We start from the raw sequence: 14,819 nt of genomic DNA, 5'->3' as shown, positions 1-14,819 counted from the left end.
AGTGGGTGCTGTCTGCAACTCATATTTCCCTGTTGCCCTGGACATTATTTGGGTCTCTCTTCTGCTTATATTCCCAGGGTCTCCTGCATGATAAGGTTTATTTCCAGGGCCACTGTTCTTGGGTAAGAGCACGGCAAATTGTCCCTGAGTTTCAGCAGTAGAGAAAAGGAAGCTCCCCAACAAATCTCAAGGGAGGGAACATTATACTGGTGAAGGCAGGAAATTAATAGTCAATCTATGATTCTTGGTCATAAACCTCAAATCCACCCATGTAATTAAAATAATATAATCTGATCCAATGACCTGTATATATGTATGAGAAACAATATCTTAGGACCAAGTAACTCAATTTTTGGAAGAGTTCTTTGGAAGATCCATGACTCTTTTATCACTAAAATAGTAAATCCTATTTCTCCCAATCTTTTCATAAATGTATTAGCCGTGAGGTATAACAGACGTAACTTGCTTCTATTCATTCTTTCTACCTTCTTTACTCCTCTTCACTGAGCCTATCTGCTCTGAAAAACTTACTGGGAATTACTCCCCTCCCTCCTTGCCCCCAGGAACTTCCATCAATAGTTTCTCTAGCACTGAAAGAATTTAGCTCATTAGGATCATCGGTCCAAAGTCCATTCCTTGAAAGAGACTTTTCCTTCCCTGTCTTCCTCCTTCCCCTACCACCCTACCTGCCATATTGCCTCGCACAGCATATAGAAGGTGCTTAACATATGCATTTTGTTGAGTATTTAGTAACATTTGTGAGGTATGTTGCTATTATCGCTGCCCACAGAGGGGAAAACAATGAGAAGGTGTTTTACGGTAATGTGGTGATATCACGAAGTTCACAGATAAATTGTCCTGCTGAAACATTTGTAAATTAATGTGTGACCCTTGACTGGGTATCATTTTGAACACAGCTATAACTTTTTAAGAAAATAAATCACTGCATCAGACAGTGTTTATTGGTCAATGTTCTGTTACTTCCTAAAGCACTGCTTCTACTTGTGATAAAACTGGCAGCCAGGGGAGACAAAAAGGGTATTTGAAAGTGTTTTATCCACAGGTCCTAGATGAATTGCAGAAATACGTTCTTTAATTTCACCTTGATGTCTTAAAAAACACTATTTAAAAATATTAGTTATCTTTCCTTCAACTGTGTTTAATGAAAATATTTCATGATTATGTATTGAGGGAAATCAGCATTCATTCATATATTCTCCTTCTGCCTTTCCACAACTGGTCTCTGATGTCTGTAAATTATAAATTTGTCTTTTTTCAGTTTTCCATTCCATGTTCTACAATAATTACACCACTGGTTACCTTGCCTTGGTATGGCATGGGCAGCACATCTAAGGTTTTTTTTTTTTTTTTTGGGTCAGATTGAGAGAAAGAGAGAGAGAGAGAGCACAAGCAGGGGTACTGCAGGCAGAGGTAGAGGGAGAAGAAGGCTCCCTTCCAAGCAAGGAGCCCTACATGGGACTCGATCCCAGGACCCCAGGATCATGACCTGAGCCCAAGGCAGTCGCTTGACTGACCCAGCCATCCATGTGTCCCAACACATTTAAGTTTGTTTTTTTTTAATTTTAATTTTTATTTTTTTTAAAGATTTTATTTATTTATTTGAGAGAGAGAGAATGAGAGAGAGAGAACACATGAGAGGGGATAGGGTCAGAGGACGAAGCAGACTCCCTGCCGATCCAGGGACTCCAGGATCATGACCTGAGCCGAAGGCAGTCGCTTAACCAACTGAGCCACCCAGGCGCCCCACATACAAGTTTTATGATAGCTTTTTGTTGCACTTGTGGAAAGATAAAAGGGCCCATCACATCGCAAGAGATGGAAGGCCAGTGAATCACAACGTAGTTAGGAGGCAGGTCAGAAGGATGGTGTCTTGTTGGAACACTGCAGGGTTCTCTGGGATGGCGGGCCTTGACACGGCCTTCCATTGTGTTAGATGAACTTGCTCACGACCAGTGATTTTTAGGTTTGGCCATGCATGTTGGGTTTGGGAGTTGACATGGCATACTCTAAACAATCAATTACAGGAAGCCAACATGTGGGTTGCTAAGTGGTTTGTGCCTTTCTGACAAAGGCAAAATCTCTGTGTATTCTCCCTGTTTTCTCCTTTACCCAGAGGTCAAGATGTTGGCTCATCTATAGGCCTTGGCAGCATCTCAGATGGTGCGAATCTCCTCAGAGAATCTTGCAAACATCCCATTTTCTAGTAAATCATCCTTCACTCTTATCCTCCCCATCTCACAGAGCTGTCAGGACCAACGAGGCACAAAGAACAAATGCTCTGTGAGGCAATATTTAGGGGTGGGTGGGAGATGGTATCAGAGGAGTTTCTGGAGGGACCAGGGAGGGACTAGAGTTTTCCAGTGTACATTCAGGGTTAGATAACAAATCATCCTTAAAAAGTATAAATTCAAAACATAAAAAATGACCAACGAAATGCATTCCTCTTCCTCAGGAAAATATAACATACACATTTCTAAAAGGCGATGTGACCCTCGTGCTTTCTAAGAGAAATGGTCTGGTGCCTTCCCTGGGCACCCCGACACATAACCTTGGATATTGTATCTCCAATCTTCCAGATAGGATGTGCGCTTCAGTCTTTGAAATGCATAGACTCCTTTCCGAATTTCACTTCAAATTCAGAGCTCTTTTTTTTTTTTTTTTAAACTATTACTGTAAATATTGTTTGGTGCATCTTCTGCCAGAAACAAGCTACTGAGCAAGGTGATGTCCTCGTGTTGGGTCCTGTGGGGGAGCAGGGAGAGGCGTCTCTTGGCCCCCTGTCTACACGGGCTGTGTTGGGGCTGGTGGCGATCAGGTAGCCCTGGGGACATCGCCCTCACACACCCCGCCCACCCCCGGGTGCGGAACTGAGATTCCCCCTTTCGTGCACTATTTACAACTTGCGGCACTGCGTGCTCAGGGCTTCTTAACCTTACCCAAATGTAACTCCGTTCAAGGCTAGGCACCAAGTGCATGAAGTGCTCCACGTGGCAAGAAGTAGCCATCAGGGGAAGCGTTATTTTGTTGGGATCGAGCTCAGGCTAAAATGGCTTAGAAGGGAAATTGGTGAGCAACAACAGTTCTCTCCTTTCTTTTGCCTAACAGCTGGGAGGAATCAGCTCCTTCTGCAAGCTTAGGCTGCTGCTGACCGGTTGGCACAGAGCCCTGCGGAGCAAGAGCACCAGGTACTTAACAGCCGTATCACTGCGTACCTAGTACCCATCTGTACCACACATCATATGCCAAACCCCAAAGTAGCTGGGGAGGGGATCCCTTGAAAAAGAGAGTTTGCAAAGCCACAGAGAAAAAGCATTTTCTCCTATCATGTACGTGCTTTGATCTCATATTCTCATGCTCTTTTTTCCCCCTTCCTCGCCCAATTTGGACACCCCACATCCTTTAGAATTGATGCAAAATAGTAACTTACGGAGCAGTTTACTCGGTCAGCTTCAGGAAATCATTTTTCAGGTAACTGCGAAGAAACCGAACACCTGTATCCTTTTTTTTTTTTAAAGAATCGTGTAATCATTTAATTTGGAAAAGCCTCTTAGGATGTTTAAAAATCATTATTTATGTCTCAACGTTTCATCATCATGCCACATTTTGAACTGACTTTGAAAAGCACAGACTAAGTACCTTCAGGACATATTCCAAGATTTTCTTCATCTTCGTAATTTTAGAAGTTCATAATCGACAGTTAAGGAACACCATATCCCGGCAAGCCCCTCCAGGCTTGTTCTTTCCTTTCCAAGGTCACGGGAGACCGTGAGAATTGAACTGTGGGACAGTCTGAACGGCTACTCCATTTTATAAGAAGAGATGCTCATCTAAGTAAATGTGGATTCTAGAATGAAGACTGTTTAGAACAGTCAATCACTCGCAGAAATTATTTCCTGCTGGAAATGAGAGGAAAATATTTTCCCACTCTTTTGTGAACATCTCAAAATGCAGATGGCCAGGGGCCAGTGGACGCGGGAATGTGGATGGGCCGCCCGGGTCACTCAGAGATGGCAGAGCTGCCTTGTGACCCAGAGCCCAGCCTCACTGGGCAGCCAGTGGCCCTCGGGGACACATTTGCTATAACTTCCCTCGGTGCAGACCTCATCGCAGTCCTGGTGGAGCTGATGGCAAGAGCTAGATTGTCATCGTGCTGTCCCCCCTTATCCACGTTTTACTTTGATGTCTGAGTTTTCCCTCCATTACTATTACAAACACTATTTCATATTTATATACTACTTTATTGTTTAAAAAGTGCCTGTTCATGAAATATTTCCTTTAAGGAGACCGTGTAAAAAACAATGAAGCCCTTTGGAAAGTGACACGTGCTGGAATAGAACTGACCTTGTCAGCACCATTTGGTGGCGTAGCTTTTATATTATCCTAAATATAAGCAAGGGGCCACATGACATAGTCTTTGCATGGAGTGGTATTCGAAGAGGAGTCCAGCTGTCGAGCAGTAAATAAAAAGGAATTCTAATTTTTACTTTCATTTTTCAAAGAACATTAAAGGGAATTCATTTTCTAATTTCCAACATTTCCCATAAACTCCTTTCTCCCCTTTCTAATTGTTTGCTCTTTCTCTAGATTCTGAATCACAAAGAATCTGGGTTGGCAGAATCCTTTGCTGACATCACAGCTGCAGTGTGTGCGTGTGTGTGTGTGTATAAAATACGTATGCAGATGTATCAGAGTGTATACATACATATACGTACATTTCTGCTAGACTCACACGTATACGATACACATGAATATATAACAATAATAATATATGCCTAAACATACCCACAGCAAACGTATGCCTATATGGGCTTTAGTTTAAGCATAGATAAGCATATTAAAAAGGCTGGAAGTAATCTTAGCAACACATGCTGTTATTTATCTTAGGATGGTGGAATTATAGATAATTTCATGTCCGCTTCCATTTATTCTCCAAAAAGCCTACAACGAATCCATGAGAAACATGCCCCAAATAACAGTATTGCATACGGCAGAGGCAAAGTCTTTGCATCAGACCTGAGTCACCAGAGTGTATGGAGTCCAGAGGGATATATCGATACGGCCAATAGAGTAAGTAGAGCTCCAAATGCAGGAAGGGTCCCCTACCGCGTCTCTAGAGGACATTACAGCACCTACAGAGAGGCAACAGTGACAATCTCTGCAACGAAGTTCCTTTTGTCCGCTAGGGCTGCCGTAACAAAATACTATACACTGGGTGGCTTAAACAGCCGTGATTTAACAATTGTGATTTGAATGAAGCAACTGTGATTTTGTCTCCCGTTCTGGAGACTGGAAATAGAACGTCAAGGTGCGAGCAAGGTCAGGTTCCAGTGTGAGCTCTCCTCCTGGCTCACAGACAGCCACACCGGGCTGCGTCCTCACAAGGGCAGAGACCAAGATCTCCGGAGAGCCCTCTGGTGTCTCCTCTTATAAAGGCACTAATCCCCCACCATGAGGACACCACCCTCTGACCTCTGACCTCCTCTAACCTTCATTGCCTCCCTAAGACCCCATCTCCAAATACCATCACGTTGGGGGTTAAGGCTTCAGCATAGGATTTTGGGGATGATACAAGCTGAATATGGGCTTCATAAGAGGGGCCATCCATCATTTTATGTCAGTAAGTATTCCAGGCTTATGACGTACTTGGTGGGAGGTTTTTAGGGACACACAGCTCTGTTTCAGGCCCTTGATGTGGAGGCTACATTGCTCTGACCATGTGATCCACAGACAGGGAGCACAAATGCCCTTCTGGAGTCCCCTGAGGGGAAAGGTAGTATTATTCTGGAAGTGGCAAGAAACCCTTCAACCCCATATGTTATTTTCAATTCGGGGCAGATGATAGGAAAAAGAGGCACACACAGAAATTAAAAGAAAAACAAATTCAAAACAGATGTCAGGAAATACTTTGCTCCCCCGAGGAGGAAAAAAATATAGATGAGAGGAATATTGAAATGAGGCAGTTTACTGGACTGAGAAACGGGGATCGTCATGTAGGAACCACGAGAGGGTGCAGGGCGGCAGGTGCAGCAGGCAGACCCTGGCTTTGGAAGGAGAAGCGTGACCCTCCCTGGGGGAGGACGGACCCAGTGTGCATGAGCCCCAGCGCTCACGGCCCCCTGCCCCCTGTGCTCCGTCTGTCCTTGGGGCTGTGAAAAGGTGTGCTCAGGTCACGGTTAGGAGACAGGAAAGACACGTGTTAGCAGGAAACAAGTCCGAATGTCAGGAGTGATTCTCGCTGGGTGAGGCCCTCCTTCAGCTGAGTGTTTCACACGCCGTCATTTCAAGGGTGAGAGTAGTGGTTTGAGAAGCTAAGGGGAAGTGTGGAGCCAAGAACAGCTGGTTATTTTAGAAATTCGGGTCCATCAATGCCAAACGTTTTTAAGCTCCTCAGACAGACACATCAGTGTGGGTCCCTTTGTCTCTACAGCAAGTCACTCCTCAAAAATGGCTCCACTGAAGAATCACAGACCTGTACCTCTGAAACAAATAATACATTATATGTTAAAAAAAAAAAAAAAAAGAAGATAGCAGGAAGGGAAAAATGAAGGGGGGGAATCGGAGGCGGAGACGAACCATGAGAGTCTATGGACTCTGAGAAACAAACTGAGGGCTCTAGAGGGAAGAGGGTTGGGGGGAAGGGTTAGCGTGGTGATGGGTATTAAAGAGGGCACGTATTGAATGGAGCACTGGGTGTTATACGCAAACAATGAATCATGGAACACTACATCAGAAATTAATGATGTACTGTACGGTGATTAACATAACATAATAAAATTAAATTAAAAAAAAGAAAGAAAGAAATGGCTCAAGACATGACGCTGACTAATAATAGGTACAGTAAGAAATTAGAAATGGGAGATTTTTGCCCAAATCTGCACGAAATTAAAAAAGAAAAAGAAAAAAAAAAAAACCACCACAAGAAAATGTCATCCCTGATGTGAAAATGTTCACTGTCTAGTGGAAAGTCAGTGATGTATCTGGGGCATAGAACAGTGGGTCCTGACAGAATTTCATACAAAATGCCGTCTTCTTCGCTGACTCGGTCCCAGTGCCGGGCGGGAACCGTGGCACGTAGTAAGTGCCCTGTAAGTCACGCTGAAGGAATAAATATTCCATGATTTTAGCCTTTGTTCAGATTGCTTCTGCTTTTCTTTTGTTTTTTGTTTTTTTTAATGCAGCACACCATTATTTGATGCACCTCGCATCAGTTTAAACACCTTTTCTGGAAGCATTCGAAAACAGATTCCCTGCCTCCACTGCCCCCCACCCCACAAAGAATTTGTTGTTTCCTCTTTGGAGCGACCATAAACCTTTGGACATGGCGTTTTTATAACAATTACAGTATTGTATTGTGATGATGTGTCTCTTTGTGTCGCTCCATCAAAGAAAGCTCCTGCTCTTTGGGATCAGAATGTGCTATAACACTGCTTATCTTCAAACCTGAGCACATTTCCCAGCATAGAGGGTTTTTTTTTATTAAAGATTTTATTTATTTATTTGACAGAGAGAGACACAGCGAGAGAGGGAACACAAGCAGGGGGAGTGGGAGAGGGAGAAGCAGGCTTCCCGCCGAGCAGGGAGCCCGATGCGGGGCTCGATCCCAGGACCCTGGGATCATGACCTGAGCCGAAGGCAGACGCTTAACTGACTGAGCAACCCAGGCGCCCCTACCCAGCATAGAGTTAATAGCCAAACAGAGTTTATTGAACTGAAGTGATGTGGGAAATGTCTTAGTTTGAGTTCACTCAAAAAGAGAGTCTGAGATAAGATCTTGGGTGCAGGTGGTCTATTTGGGACATGATTCCAGGGGTAAGGGCATGGGGAAGGAAAAAGCCAATAAGGGATGTGCCATTGAAAAAGCCAATAAATAATTTAAAGATTGGGATTATACAAAAGGGGCTCTGGTCCTCTGGGGACCCTCTGAGAAATGTCATTGCATGGATCCCAAAACTCTCCTCCAAAGGAAGACAGGTTGGGGTATTTTTCTGCCCATGCCTCCACCCACCAGTAATGGTTGTCCTGGGGAGCCACCCTCCCAACTTCTTGGAAGCTCCCAGGCTTTGGAGAAAGCACAGAGACAAAAGAGCTAAAAGTCACACAGGGCTGATTGTGGAGGGAAGCTGTCAGAAAACAGGGATCTGTCCATCCAGCCACAGCTGAAGCCAGAGGTGGGCAGAGGAGGCATGGTGTGGAGTATCCCAGTGTCTGTTCAACCCCCAGTAAGAGCTTGGTGAATGGACAGATGGAGGAATGAGTGAGAGAGAAGCCTGGAAGAGGTTGTGAGTAGATGGACAGGTTGTGTCCAGCTACCATGCTGTGATGAATGTGGACAGATAGAATCCCTGGATGTGTCTAGTGGTCTTCCCCTCAGGCTGACAATAACCTCTGTAGAGGGCTATAGCTTAAGACAATGCAGAACCATAAGGAGATTTACAACTGCATATGTGAGCTTTACAGAGACATGATGAAACAATAGGGCATTTTCCCTCAAAGAACTTACTAGGGCATGCTTCCATGTTTTACATTTTCACAGGTTTTATTATTTCCCTCATTCATAACCATCAGATCCCTAGGGCCTCATGTTAAGTTGTAGAATAATATAAAAATCTGTGTCATAATCTGTCTAGTGTCTTTGAAAACACTTGGATATTTATTTACTAATCCTAACCACATTTTCTGCTTGGACCAGAGTTACCTTACAGCTAGGAAATGTCTGATACAGAAATGAAATGATTCATGATTAGTGCTGATGAGAAAAACAAATTTCCTGACTTTTAACTTCAACATCATCTACTAAATTCAACAACAGTATTGAGTCAAGCAGGCAAATTTATGCGTATAAGACAAAGTGAAGAAACTTGCTGAGGAGGGCCAATGAAAATTTTGACTATCATGGAACCATCTGACAAATTATGGGCTCTGATAGACTTTTATCAGATGAATTCATTTGCAGAATACTTTTGCCCTCAAATTATTTTTGACTTTGGAGTGAGAGGAAACTTGGTATTTTACTTGGTAGAGAATTAACCTGATTTATAATTTAAAGATTGGGATTACACAAAAGAGAATGAGTGATATTTAAATAAGAGAGGATTTCAAAGATTTGGAATGTTTTCTAACTGGAGATATAATGCTATGTTTTAAAAATAAAAGAATTATGTGTTTTCTGCAAGAAATATTAAGACCAGTGCATATTGGCCATCTTCAGGTTGAACTGGAAACAAAACAAAAAGTTACATTTTTAAGTTAGCACACATCATATTCTTGAAGTGTACTATATAATAGGGACCCAAGAATGCTATGGCATCGAGTCACTTTCGGCTCACAAGTGACTCAAACCTAATGCTTGAGACATAAGTGATTAAGAAGACCCTATTTATGAATAGGTTGACCCAAAAAATAAGGAATGCTAGGGTTAGCAGGTAATTCTGGAAGTTTGTGTTTGAGGACATCTTCACAAGCCAGCTGAATGAGAACAGCTTTATTGGTGGGATCCTTCAACTGGATCTGATCAGATCCTCAGTGGTGACCTTCTCATGGATAAACCCAAGCTGTGCAAATAATGATGCACTAGGTAACAAAGATTAAAGCTATTTAGAAAAGATAAATTCTGTTGTATTAGAACAGAATAGTCAATAATTTATTTGGTCTGAACCACATTCTGCATATCTGCAGAAGCCAAGTAGCGTTCACCAGGGGCTTGCTATTTATCCTGTTCTTAAGAGAACAAGACCACGAGAAGAAGACGCTTGTAAAAGAGTATTGAGTTACTCATGTGCATATGAAATCAAAATACAAAGTGCAGTGAGGGTTCATTCCCCACTGAAGGCTGGCAAGACCCATCCCAGCATACTTCTGGTCCTGGTCTTCTTCTTATTATTATTTTTAAAGATTTTATTTATTTATTTGAGAGTGAGAGAGAACACAAGCAGGGGGATGGGCAGAGGGAAAGGGAGAAGCAGACTCCCTGCTGAGCTGGGAGCCCAACTCAGGGGTCAATCCCAGGACCCGGAGATCATGACCTGAGCTGAAGGCAGACGCTTAACCGACTGAGCCACCCAGGCACCCTCTGGTCCTGGTCTAAAATGGGCCAGAGAGAAAAAAATGAATGATCGTTTTAAGGAATCACATTTAATGGGGATTAGGAGAGGCAACAGTATTCAAGTTTAATTACTCATGTGGAATTTAAGTCCTTTCTCTATAACATTCTTATCAATAGTCTTTATGTGTGTGCTTGCATTTCAATAGTATTAAAACATTTCATACCTCCCAAGACAGTTACTCTGTTTTGAGCTGAATGATTTCTCTGATTGTTTACAATTCCTTGAGTATTTCCCACTATATGCCTAGATATTCTTAAAAGGTAGTCTCAGGATATTCCAGAAATTAAAGTGCAGAGTATTAAATCTGCCATTTAATAAATTATGCAACTCTTAATGCAGCTGAAGATCAAATCGATCAGATTGGAGTCGGTTTGGCAGCCGGCCACATTGCACTGTTGATTTATAAAAATCTTCATGTACCTATGACCCCACATGGCTCTCTCATGCCTATGACCACTAAGGCATGGGTTCTCAACTGTCTTCTTATAAAAAAAAGTGTAAAAAATAGAAATGCTGTCTCATAATTTTGAATCCAGTGGGTAATTTTATCAGATTCTAGGTAGAATCTATGGTCTGTGTATACCCCTTTCTGCCCTCATTGGCCCTGCACACCAAGATCCTACGGCCACAGTGTGGCCTGGGCTAAATCCTTCCTCTGTCGTGGTCACCTTTACAGCAAGCATTGTGCCCGCACATCTTCAGAGGGGTGGTTCTCAACTGGGGGCAATTCTGTCCCCCAAAGGACATCTGGCAATGTCTGAAGACATTTTGGGTTGGCACCACATGGGTGGGGGGTGTAACTGGCACTGAGAGGGTGGGGGCCACGCGAGGCCAGCCCCCCCACCCCAGTGCATTACAGCGTCAATAGTGCCGAGTTAAAAACCCCTGATGCTAATCATTTTTATGATCAACAATATCCCAATGAAGTGCCCTCCTGTGTGCACTGCTGTACGTAGAAGTTGGATTTAGTTCTTGTTCTCGGGGTATTTGTGTTCTCAAACAGCTAATTCTGATCAGTGGCGTATAGGATGTATTGAGAAAGAGCACAGGAATAAATACAAATATGTTTATCCCTGTATTTCACACTGACATCTTTATAAAGCTGTGGCCGTGTCCTCTGAGAGATTTGGCGTCTGAAGTTCTTTAAGTTTGGTTCACGATTCAACACACATGAGTCAAAGCTGTGAATGCCAATATGAGTCTTAAGTGCTGGTTTCCATAATCCGGACTCTGAGTATTATAATGTCTATTACTCAAGTGGGTACAGCTCTGACCCTTTGTCTTCGATAACATTAATTGCGATTGCAGAGAGACAAAGCCTCCTGTAAAGCTCTGCCACACTTTTTTCTCCCTTTACTGTAAATTTACCAATGCAATCTCAAATTTCAGATTGCCTGACTTTTCTCTCAGCCCCAGTGTGATTTACATCTTAGGGAGCTCCCATAAAAATGAACGCTTTCTGTGGAAACATTAATTAAATAATTATTCAGGGTAATAGATGATCCCGATGGGTTTGTGAAGTAGCTGGATGTTCTCTATCTTTTCCGGTAATACCTATTTTTATGGCAGTGTTTTTCCCTCAGATCTAAAAATTTGAGGTAAGCCCTCGGATGCGTTCATCAATATCTGTCTACCTCTTCTGAAAGTGCTCCCCCTGCAGGTGCCCACTCCAGCCCCATCACTGTTTTGAGACTTAGCCCTCCTTCAACCGCACTGGAGCCAGCGGGTGAGATGCTGAGGTCTGGGACGAGGTGCACCCAGTCTGCACCCTCCACCTCTCCTAGAGTAGTCTGCCCGATACATATTAGTTGAGTTGAGCATACTGATACTCGCTATTTACAGGTTTTTGTTCATATGAGGAGTATTGAGCCAAACAGACCCAGGGCAGGAGTTCTTTGAATCAGAGCACATACTTGCCTTTTTATGAAATCTCAACCGCTAACATTTACTGAACATCTGCTCTGTGCCAGGTGCTTTTGCAAGTGCCTTAGAGCCAAGAGTCCACTCAGTGCTGCTGACAACCAGGAGGCCATCGCTATCATTATCCCTGTGTAAGGGTTCAGGCATCAGGAGATGAAACAGCTTGCCCGTCCGTCTCCTGGAGGATGAACGCCAGGACTGCAAATCACACGATACGATCTTTGGTCCTGTCCTCGAGGTGTTAGAGCCTACAGATTAGCCAATAGCAAACCCAGTGCACTGTGATCATGAACAACAGAGGGTATGAGGCTGCTACGGAGGCCTAAGGGAGACTGTGCAGTGCATCAGCCCAGCTAGTCAGGGGCCCGAGGAGAAGGATGAGCTCCGGAGGAGGGAATGAGCCGAGGTAGTTCTGCACCGCATCATGTGAGGGGAGAGGGATGGAGGGGGATGGAGCTGGAGAGGTGGCAGGGGCCAGGCTTCACGGACAACCTGAGACATAAAAGTAGTTTGCATTTGACTCAGAGTAGTGTGGAGTCATCGTCAGGTGGTGTTTTTGTTTCTGTTTCTCCCCTGGTACGGTTTTAAGTAGAAGAAGGACACAATCAGGCAGCTGATGACGGGCTTTGTGTCCTGCAAGAGACAGGACCCCCACTCAAGGCCCTGGATGGTCCCTCGTGATATATTAAGCATTTTGTTTTCCTTTTGTTAAAGAAGATCCAAAAACTTGTTAAGCTTCAGGTTCTACAGAACCTGGATCGGACCCTGATCTTTATCATTACTCGTGAAAAGAGACTGATGGACATAATGTCTGTATTTAAGAAAATCGTTAAGCATAAGTTTGCTTTGTATAATACGTTGTGAATTTAGTTCTATTCAATGAATTGTTTGCTCATCTTTTAAAAAACATTCCGCTAAAGAAACCACCATAGGTCTTAGAAGAAGTACCAGATAACGTCCCACTGTCACATGGCGTCATTCCATGGCGTCAAGACTGAACAGGTGAGATAATAATATCCACTCAGTTGTTTTTTTTTTAAAGATTTTTATTTATTTATTAGAGAGAGAGTGAGAGAGAGCACAAACGGGGTGAGGGGCAGAGGGAGAAGCAGGCTCTCCGCTGAGCAGGGAGCCTGATGTGGGACTAGATCCCGGGGCTCCGGGATCATGACCTGAGCCGAAGGCAGCTGCTTAACCGACTGAGCCACCCAGGTGCCCCAATATCCACTCAGTTTGTCGCAGGAGGAATGGGTCTCTGTCAGCCTAACACAAGCGATATGTTTGGGTTGTGACTAGTTTAAAATGCAAACTTCTAAAAGTAAAGCTGCCCAGGTTGGCAGCAAAATATTGGAGGATAAAGATGTGAACTGTTTTTCCTAAGAATGTACTTGGAAGTTAATGCTTAGAGTTACACGCTCCCAGGTTGGACCACATGCTGAACACAGGCAAGTTTCGTTTGTCAGAAACAAATTAATACGTATTCCAAGCAGCAACGCAGAATGTGAAGAATGTTCTCTTTATGACTTATTTCAGGAGACCACTCTAAAGATTGGTAAACCAACAGCCTATCGTTTGACATTTGCAGGAAAGACGTTGGATGAAATAGCTTTTTTCTGGCTTTTTGACCTGGCGTATCAGGCTTTCCTTGGGCACACTTGTCCACATATGAGCAGATGCACCAGCAAAAGTAAATAAAACTCGCTCCCCACAGTGTCTGGGTCTGGGTCCTCTGAGGTCAGGGTGCAGCCCTTTCCCCTCCACACACAGCACAGCGAGCACGAGCACCGTGCAATGGAGCTTCGAGTGCACCGTGGAGGACCAGCCGGACACCACAACCGAGATGGAGACGGGGGACTAAGAGCAGCGTAGTCAGCTCGGGCCGCCATCACAGAATGTCCTAGAACAGACATTTATTCTCACACTCTGGAAGCCAGGGAGTCTGAGATGAGGACGGCAGCATGGCGGGGTTCTGGTTGGGTCCTCGTCCAGGCTTGCAGATGGGGGCCCTCTCACCTTGTGGTCGGTGGTGGAAGGAGAGTTCTGGTCTCTCTTCCTCGTCTTACAAGGGCACCACTGCTGTCACCTCCCAAAGGTCCCGCCTCCTAATGCCATCCCATTAGTGGGTGGGGCTTCAACATGCGGATCTGGGGGAGGCACGAACATGCACTCCACAGCAAGAAGCGAGACCAAAAGCAAGAAACAAAGCGCCATTGAACTTGGCACCCTGTTCATCCACAGCATCACTCCATTTTAATTTAAAAATAATTCTATTGTTTTGATTTTCATTTTTTCTTCTCTAGCTTTTTTTCCTCCCTCCTTCCTTCCTTCCCACTTCTCTCACTCCCCCCTCCTCTTCCTTCCTTCCTTCCTTCCTCTCTCTCTTTCTCGTCTTTCTTTCTTTCTTTCTTTCTCTCACTCTCTTTCTTTCTTTCTTTCTTTCTTCCTTCCTTCCTTCCTTCCTTCCTTCCTTCCTTCCTTCCTTCCTTCCTTCCTTCCTTCCTTTCTTTCCTTTCTTTCCTTCTTTCTTTCTTTCTTTCTTTCTTTCTTTCTTTCTTTCTTTCTTTCTTTCTCTCTTCTCTCTCTCTCTCTCTTTCTTTCTTTCTTTCTTTCTTTCTTTCTTTCTTTCTTTCTTTCTTTCTTTCTTTCTTTCTTTCTTTCTTTCTTCTTCATGAAACAGCATTGTACCATCCAATTCAGCTGCTGCTGACACCAACAATGTGCAACGAATGGACAGAAAGTTGCTTTGCTTTTGTTTTTCCTGAGGTTAAACCCATT

Source organism: Mirounga angustirostris, unplaced genomic scaffold (assembly GCF_029215605.1).
Source record: "Mirounga angustirostris isolate CCGP_5_RB_7025 unplaced genomic scaffold, mMirAng1.0.hap1 SCAF_3, whole genome shotgun sequence".
Lineage (NCBI taxonomy): Eukaryota > Metazoa > Chordata > Mammalia > Carnivora > Phocidae > Mirounga > Mirounga angustirostris.
Note: the sequence above shows the minus strand (reverse complement) of the source record.